Here is a 9,292-nt window from a genome sequence, read left to right on the forward strand (position 1 = left end):
GGCAAAAAAAGCCCTGGGCAAGCTGGCCAATGTGCTGCGGCAGGGAAAAAAAATTCCTTCCTGATCCCTAAAGGCGATCGGCTCAAGCCCTGGATCAAAGACTGCTGAACTTAATGAGGGGAGAAAAGGGGGGGGGGGATGCTGGGTGTCACTGTTGCTGGGGTGCACCAAGATGGCCGCCAGGCAACGACAGAGGACCCAGGCTGGGGGGGCAATCAGGTTGGTAAGAAAATGATTCCACCGATCTGGTTGCTAGGCAGGGGGGTGGGGGGGACATCTAGGGGTGCAGGGGCGATAACCAGAAAGACCTGCACTATTGGTGGCAGGCGCAGGGAGAAACGGTCGGAGCGCCGGTAGGCCGCGGCTGAAGCCGCGGACTTTCCTGAGGCGCGGCGGCCGCGGAAAGTAGCAGGCTGGCGCGGGCGTGTAAAAACGCCGAAAAGCGCCGAAAATACACCCAGGTGGGGTGTCTGGGGGCCACCACAATCGTGGGTGGCCGTGCGAGTGGGGATGCCGAGCCAAAGAGGGAATAGAGAGCCGCAGTGAGGGGTCTGAGTGACGGCTGCCCTGAGAAGGACGGCCGTCAGTGGTTCCCCAGGATGGTAGGCCCTGAGAGGCAGGGTCTTACCTGCGGCGAATGAAGGAGTCCACGAGGAGAGAAAGAGAGCTGGATTCCTGGTTCCTAGTAGCTGTTCCCTGTGCAGCACAGGTAATGGAAGTCTGCCTAGTAGCTGACTGCCAGGTCTGGGTGGGAGCAGGCTCGTAACGGAAGGTCCGAAGCACCCTACTCCACCTCTGACACTGACTGACTGACTGACTGACTCACTGAGAAAGCCTTATGGTGTCTGTCGAAAGTCCTAAGAAGGTTCGACAAGAAGCTAAACTGTACGATGCCGCAATCGTACATTTCCAGTCAAATGCTCGGCCCATAAGCTATAGAAGAATTTGAATGTTGGTTGACTAGTAATAATAATTTATAAATATAATTATTTCTAGTCATACAACATTAGAATTCTTCTATAGCTTGTAGGCGGAACATTCGACTGGAAATGTACGATTGCGGCATCGTACAGTTTAGCTGCTCCGTCGAATCTTCTTAGAACATTCGACAGACACCATGAACCTTCAATGACAGATTCGACCTTAATTAATTCAGATTTTCGGACAAATGCATTTTTTAACCGAACTAAATAAATAAAAACGAATTTCGGGAGTAACTAAATAAATTCATTTTTCAGACGAAAACGAAATTCCGAAACAAAATATTTGTTTGCACACGTCTATTAATTACTGGCTTTATGTTGGTGACACCAAAGTCGGCAAAATAAAACATATTTCTATTGTGGGAAAGAGCTTACTGTACTTTGTAATTGGACTGACACACTAGTACATATCTCTAAAAAGAGATTAGCCTTCTTGCATAATTACGTGGTCACAGTAGCTGCAAGGTGTTTTATTCCCTCTCGAAAGTGCAGAGTTTAATGTAATCTGTGCAATACTCAAATCATATGTCCCAGGCTCTGAAGTGATTCATATTCAGCTCTGAAACAATGCTCTTTTATAAAGGGTCAGCAATACCCAAAGGCGATATGTAGCAAAACTAACAGCAGGATTTTTTTGCATGGATTGTCACAGACTAATGTCATTTTTCAAAGCTCTATGTCAAATATGCCTTGCTCATTTGAGTTTTCTAACATAAAAAGCGTATTATAAATTTACCTTGCAAAGACAAAAAGTACAAAGACAAGCTACAGAAATGATAAAAGATATGTGGCAGTAGGAATTCTGCGGGCTGTCAAATCTTCTACTGGCACATGTTAACTAAATATTTTCTTAATATGTTAAATGTATTTTACTTCTGAATAAGTATTCCAAAATATACAGTTACAATTTAGCTTGTTTTTTTGTACTTTCACAATTTCTTTATTAATTGTGCAATGGCTATTGTTAAAAGGGAACTCAGTGACCAAATGGTCCCTGGCAGTCTTTATGATTCTCTATGACTCTATGATTCTCAGGGGCCCGGGTGTGACGTTATGATGTCACGTCCGGCCTGGCAGTTGTAAATACTCCTGTGTACTATTTTTTATCTACAACCAAGAACATTTTAGTCAAATTTTTACCTTGTGATGCTGCTGGTAATACAATTCTTGTTATAAGGTGACAACACTCACTGTACTGCACTAATGGCGGAGCGTATTACCTCTAAGGCAGAGGCCCCGTACACACGGCCGAGTTTCTCGGCAGAATTCAGCCAGAAACTCGGTCGGGAGCTGAATTCCGCCGAGAAACCCGGCCGTGTGTACACTTTCGGCCGAGGAAGCCGACGAGGACCTTGGCGAGGAAATAGAGAACATGTTCTCTATTTCCTCGTTGTTCTATGGGAGAACTCGGCCCGCCGAGGTCCTCGGCGGCTCCAGGACTGAACACGCCAAGGAACTCTATGTGTTTGGCACGTCGAGTTCCTCGGCCGTGTGTACGGGGCCACACAGTTTGTTAGGACTGTAGAACACCTCCTACTGTCCTCAGTGGTATATTTAACAGACCAAATGAGAGCAAGGAGAGGTTCATTCTTATGGTTTATTTACACTTTAAAGTGGTTGTACACCTCTAAAAGACAAAATTAACAGAGCATATTCCTAGTATGTACTAGCCTTAACCCGAAGCACTGAGTGTGATTTCTGTCTTCTCTCTGTTGCCTCTATCTGCATTAGTCACTCCTGACAGGTTTTACCAACACCACAAAATCTCAGGAGACATCCCTTTCTCCCTCTCAAGCACACAGGAAGTGGTTTACAACGTGACCAAGTTTTCCTATTAGACTATGTAGAGGGGGCTGTGTCCTTTTTTTCCACTCTGGTCTCAGATTACACTCTGCTTTCACTCTTCCCCTATAATATGCAATGTGTGATATCAGATCCTTGACCCTTGCCTGCTGGAGCTGAGAAAAAGCCTTTGATCTCTGCATTTTAGGCAAGAGTGCTGAGGAGAAACGGGTACAGTTTATGTAGGAGGATGTGTTTTATCTCCGTGTATTACCTGAGGCTAGTCACTTTACTGAGAAAAAGAAAGGGTTTATAACCATTTTAAAGTGGTTATAAAGCCTTACTTTTTTTTACCTTAATGCATTCTCTCCATTAGGGTAAAAAAGCTTCTGTTACCAAGAACCAATCACCAGCAGCCTCTGAGCAGTGTGTTCTGACAGGGTAAAGTCCTGAGGTCAGGATACATAATCCTGGCGAGAGGAAAATTCCTCCATCCACCTTTCTTTGGTGTGATGGGCTAATCCGTATTTTTTTTTTTCATTTAGCCAACCGCTTGAAAAAAAAATAAAACATCTATAGCATTACTTCAGTGGATGCTGCATGCTCCTGATGTTGAACTCAGCCTACAAACTGTTGGCAGAAGAAGCATTAAGAGTCGTTTGTAAATTTACTTTGCGAAGCTCCACACACATTTATTTCCTTGAATTCTGTGATACGAATGCACTATGTCCTGTTAGTAGGTACTGCTGTGTCACACATTTTACAGTGCCTGCCTTCTAAACTACAGAGGTGCTAAGAGGAGGAGTTTCAGTAGGCGGTGTCAGTACAGGAATCACTGCTTTCAGGCTGTAAGGTACCGTGGGATATATAGTCCTTGGAATTTGACCATGAACAGCAGAGGAGAAGCTGCAAAGCATACAGGTAATCCAGGGATATTGTGGAAAGAGAGGGCCAGCAGACAGGCAGGAATCACAACATGGAAGGACGTTTTTTAAGTAATCTTAGATTCTATTGTAAAAAATAACTATTATTGTTGTGGCCATATATTTTCTGTAGCCACCCTGGCAGTATGATTATGTCCGATTTTTGCTTCTCAAAGTGGTACAATTGTTTTGCATACAAATTTGGCATTTTAAATTGTAGGCCTGTAATTCTTAGTCATAACGCACTTAAATCTGTCCACACAAGAGTCTAGTAGACATCCCGGGTATGATAATGTTGAAACACAAAATCATAAATGATAATATAATAAATGACTATAAATAATTATAAAAAAAAGAATATAATAATAATAAAATGTATTTGCCCCACAATTCACTATCGCTCAATTCTGTGTTCTAATTTACTATCACAGTATTCTAGCTGTTCTAAAATCACTTTTGACGTAAAGGGACACTTTTTGGCTGTCATGGACAATCTCAAGTTTCCAGGCAGAAAGAACAGTATATATAATATAAAACTGCATGCAGGGCACTGGACAAATCACTAGGGACAAAAGGGAGGTGAAATGATTTCATACAGTAATGTAATTTTACAGATTACAGTATACTGTATGTGTTATGAATTTAGTGCTTTTTGAATTTGCCGACAGGCTCCGCCCCTGTGCGTTGCAACGCTCACAGGGAGCGGAGCCTGGCACACAGAGGCATTGGGTGGAGGACACAGCCTGTGGACACAGCGGGAGGACATCGCAGGATTCTAGGGACAAGGTAAGTATACTGCACCAGGATCCTGCAATGCAATCCCGAGTGTGGCTCTGGGTTACCGCTAATGGTACTGAAATTTAACCCCTAGCCACACTCGGGAAAACTGCAAGGGAGGTTCACTCATGTTTAGTAAATAATACATCAATTTATAAAAAAAAGTGTGTGTATAAATATAATGGATATTTGTTATCTGTACCCCCAACCAATGTGAAGTGGGCAACGAAGAGTTAATATACAATGCATGAAAATGACACAATGAGGGTTTAATGAGCAGTCAGAGGAGGTTGCATAGCAAAGGCTTATGTGCATTTAATGGGGCTTGCAGAGTATTCAAGTTAAAGGTTAGTTTACATTAAATTAAAAGTATCCAATAAACAGCTAATGTACAGTGACTGGATAGAGTGCAGTAAACAAGAAACGTGGAGTGACTGAGGTTTGAATAGTAAAAACTGTCTGCTTTTTTGCCGCCATTGTCAGGACATTTTCTTGCTTTTAATTGTTCTTTTACAGCCTCTGTTGTCTCCATGAATCCTGGATTACAAATGGTGTTTTCAGAACTGTAAACTGCTGACATGGATCTCCCAGACATGAAGAGGAACATAATAATTCATTTTCTTTTTTTTTTTCTTCAATCATTGGTAAAGCTATACATATTCTTTATAGTATTATTTTCCCATATAAACAAAATAAATATGACATGGCATTCTAAATTGTTCATGCTGTGGTCTTACTTTTGTATTTGTTTCATTACATGTAATTGTCCCATCTGTACTTATCAAACGAAGAACATTACAACATAATGATGATGCTGGTAATCATATGTAAAAAAATGTTTTTCTTTTATTAGATTTTTGTACAAAGCATAAAAACATATAAAACAAGGACATTGAACAAGGTATCCATGAAAAATATGGATGTAATAGGGCTATAACAGATTATACATTACATTTAGGCAAACAAGAAAAGTATTTTATTAGAAGCAAAGGGCAACTATTAGCCAAACCTAAATCTCAATCTAAACATATTAGACTATGAAAAATGTAGGTTTTGGTTAATTGTAAATTGTAAATATTTAGTGGTATGGTATGTAAAAGTAAAAAAGTATAACCAAGCCACTTAAGAAAATATGAAGTCTAACATACCGTATATACTCGAGTATAAGCCAAGTTTTCCAGCCTTTTTTTAGGGCTGAAAATAGCCCCCTCGGCTTATACTCGAGTCGGTGTACCTGAAGGACTGCGGGCGTCCATTTTTCAAAAATCGTAGCTTCCTCCTGGTCCCGTTCCATTCCCTGATAGGCTCTTGACATTGTGTTCCGCTACCTCCCATAATGGAGGTCCTCTCATCCTCAGACTTTCCCAGCAGACACTGTGTTCAGTGTTCCGCCTATTACAGAAGTCCTCTTGTCCGAGGATGAATGAAGGTCCGTGATTGGTGGAACACTGAACACAGCATCTGCTGGGAAACTGAGTCCGAGGATGAGAGGACCTCCATGATAGGCGGTAGCGGAACACAGTTTCAAATGCCTATCACGGAACGGAACGGGACCAGGAGAAAGCCGAGACTTTTGAAAAATTGGTAGCCCGCAGCCTGTCAAGAATACAGGGACACTGAGGCTACAATGGGCACAGAAAGGCTACAATGGGCACAGTAAGGCTACAATGGGCACAGTAAGGCTGCAATGGGAACAGCAAGAATGGGCACATTAAGGCTACGATGGGCACAGTGATAATGGGCACAGTAAGGCTGTATTGGGCACAGTAAGGCTGCAATGGGAACAGTAAGGCTGCAATGGGAACAGTGAGAATGGGCACAGTAAGGCTGCAATGGGCACAGTAAGGCTACAATGGGCACAGTGAGAATGGGCACCCAATGTTGACCCTCTTTTCCGCTTACAGTAGCTGCTGCATTCTCACCCTAGGCTTAAAGTCAATACATTTTCCCAGTTTTTTGTGGTAAAATTAGGGCCTCGGCTTATACTCGGGTCGGCTTATACTCAAGTATAAACGGTACTAAAAGTTTGTTAAAAACCTCCCTTACACTGTAAACATGTTATTGTCCAGCTTAACCAAAAACCACCATGTTGTATTTAAAGGTATTTTTCAAGAATGAGACAACTTTTACTTGAAGAAATTGGCGTAACTGACCAAACTCGTATTGCTTGTTGGCATTTTAATGGGAACCCATCTTGCCATTTTTAAAGTTCAGTACAAAAGCATCTTTGGAATATCCTATCACTGCCCCTATCTGTGTATCTGAGTTTTCCCAATCTCTCTCCTGGAACTGGCACAGCACAGGCAGAGAGAATTAGAGGGGCAGATAGTTAACTGGAGAATAGGGTTAGCCTAATGGTAAAGCAGCATTAAACCAAAAAGCAAACATGTATAATATTGCAGCTCATCATTTCTTAGAGGTGATGGCTGCATTTTTTTCTTTACATTATATTGCATCTCATCAATTATTAGATGTGATGGCTGCAATTGTTTTCTTTTCTAGGTGCTCTTTATTTTCACCTAGTAATCCAGCCAGCAAGTCCCTTTTTTCAACAGAACAATCTGTCATGCAAATGTAGCAGATAGCCTAGTTCACATGGGGCATATGCATCCATGCCCCATGTGAAGGGCATGTATACCCAAACCAGGATGCACATTTGTTCAGTGCATCCCCGTACATGCAGCCATTAGGGGCATGTACACAGCTGCTGATCCCAATGTGTCCATGTTGCTAAAGGTTAACGGGCACTGAACAAACCCTTAGGCCTCGTACACACAACTGAGGAACTCGGCGGGCAAAACACATCGTTTTCCTCGTCGAGTTCTTGTTAGGCTTGTCGAGGAACTTGACAAGCCTATTTTCTCCATTCCCGTCGAGAAAAAAGAGAACATGCTCTCTTTTTGGCTCGTCGAGTTCCTCGACAGTTTCCTCGCTGAAAAACGACCGGTTTCCTCTGCAAAATAAATCTCCCACCAAGTTTCTTGATGGATTCTGTCGAGGAAACTGGTCGTGTGTACGAGGCCTCAGAGGGTTGAGACAAACCATTTACTGCAGGGATGCTTACAATGGTCAGATTTGATTTATTTATGTAACGTTTTTGTCCCTAAAGAAAAAAAAAATCTGTTGCTGTGAATGTTTAAAAAGCGTTGGCTAGAGTTTAAATTCAATTTTGAGTATATCTAAATGTTTAGTCCATCTGACACTCTCCTCACCCCAGACTGCAATGCTGCTGTCCAAAGGTGTCTCTGTTCGGCTCCTTCATCCAGAGTGTAGGCACCCTAATGCAACCTAATACAAGAGGTGTGTTACTAGTCAGGTTACCAGGTGAAAAAAGAGGGAAAAAAGCCTAACAAGATAACTAATGTAGCCACACCATTTAAGTATTGGTAGGTTGAAATACAGGGCTTTTTTTTTTAGATGGAACTTGGTGGAACTCAGTTCCACCACCTCTGGCTCAAACCCTTTGCTGCCTGCTCATTACAATCACTTGTAAACACAGAAGTCCGGTTGCTGTCTTTACAAGTGACAGCTCTGCACTCGGTGTGTAAGGCCTCGTACAGACAAGGGGTTATCCGCTGGAAACGGTCCGCCGGACCGTTTCCAGCGGACATTCCTCCTCCGGATTTTGATCCGATGGCTTGTACACACCATCGGATCAAAATCTGCGCGGAAAACATCCGCGGTCACGTGTCGCGGCGTCGCCGCGACGATGACGCGGCGACGTGCGCGACGCTGGAAGGTAAACACTTCCACGCATGCGTTGAATCATTACGACGCATGCGAGGGATGGGAGCGGACAGACTGATCCGGTGAGTCTGTACAGACGACCGGATCAGTCCGCTGGACTGGATCCCAGCGGATAGATTTTGTAGCATGCTACAAAATTTTTATCCGCTGGGAATCCGTCGGCTGGATTTTTATCCGCCGGGAAATGTCCGCTCGGACGTACAGACGACCGGATCTATCTGCTGGAACTGATCCGCGGATCAGTCCCAGCGGATAGATCCGGTCGTCTGTATGAGGCCTAACTCCCCTGAACTCTGTATGTAATGCAATCCTGGTATTTAATGCCCCTTTAATGACCCTCCTACTGTTTGTGAAATCTGACCACACCCACTATTTGATCTGATTTGGAGGGTGTGTGGGGGGAGGGGTTGGGGGGGGGGTCGTGGTTGAGTTCCAGCACCTATTGTTTGAGAAAAAAAGCCCTGTTGAAATGTATTACATTTTTGGTTTTAGGTTTAATACTGCTTTAGCCACAAGCACCTAAAGAGGTCTGCTTCTTTAAAGGGGATCGGTGGTCAATGTTTTTTAAATATAGTCTATGTCAATATGCATTTAACACTGCATTTCTGTTCAAATAGAAGAAAAAAATAAGCTATATTTGGACAACTCAAACCTCAGCCATTGTAAACTTTTAGAAGCAAAGCTCTGCCTAAAAGGATCCACACGAAACACACTAGGGTAGATTTACTTAAACTAGTGCACACAGACTCTGAGGGAGCTGTACATAGTAACCAATCAGCTTATAACTTTAGCTTTTTCATTTGGGCTTTGGCAATAAAACCTGGAAGCTGATTGGTTACTATGCACAAATGCACCAGAGTCTGTCTGCACCCGTGTTAGAAACCCCCCTTTTTACCTTTTGTCAGGCAGAAGAGTATTTTCTAACCACCTCTCCTATACTGGTTTCATCTTAATGCTAAATCCATTATTTCCTAATTCCTGGGCTAAGCCCAACCCATTGCTCTGTTCACTAAGATTGTTTTCAATAGCAGATAAGTCATTCCTACTTGTGGTTGGATATTGCATAAATCTAAGGTGGTC

This window comes from Rana temporaria, chromosome 5 (genome assembly GCF_905171775.1).
Source record: "Rana temporaria chromosome 5, aRanTem1.1, whole genome shotgun sequence".
Taxonomy (NCBI): Eukaryota; Metazoa; Chordata; class Amphibia; order Anura; family Ranidae; genus Rana; species Rana temporaria.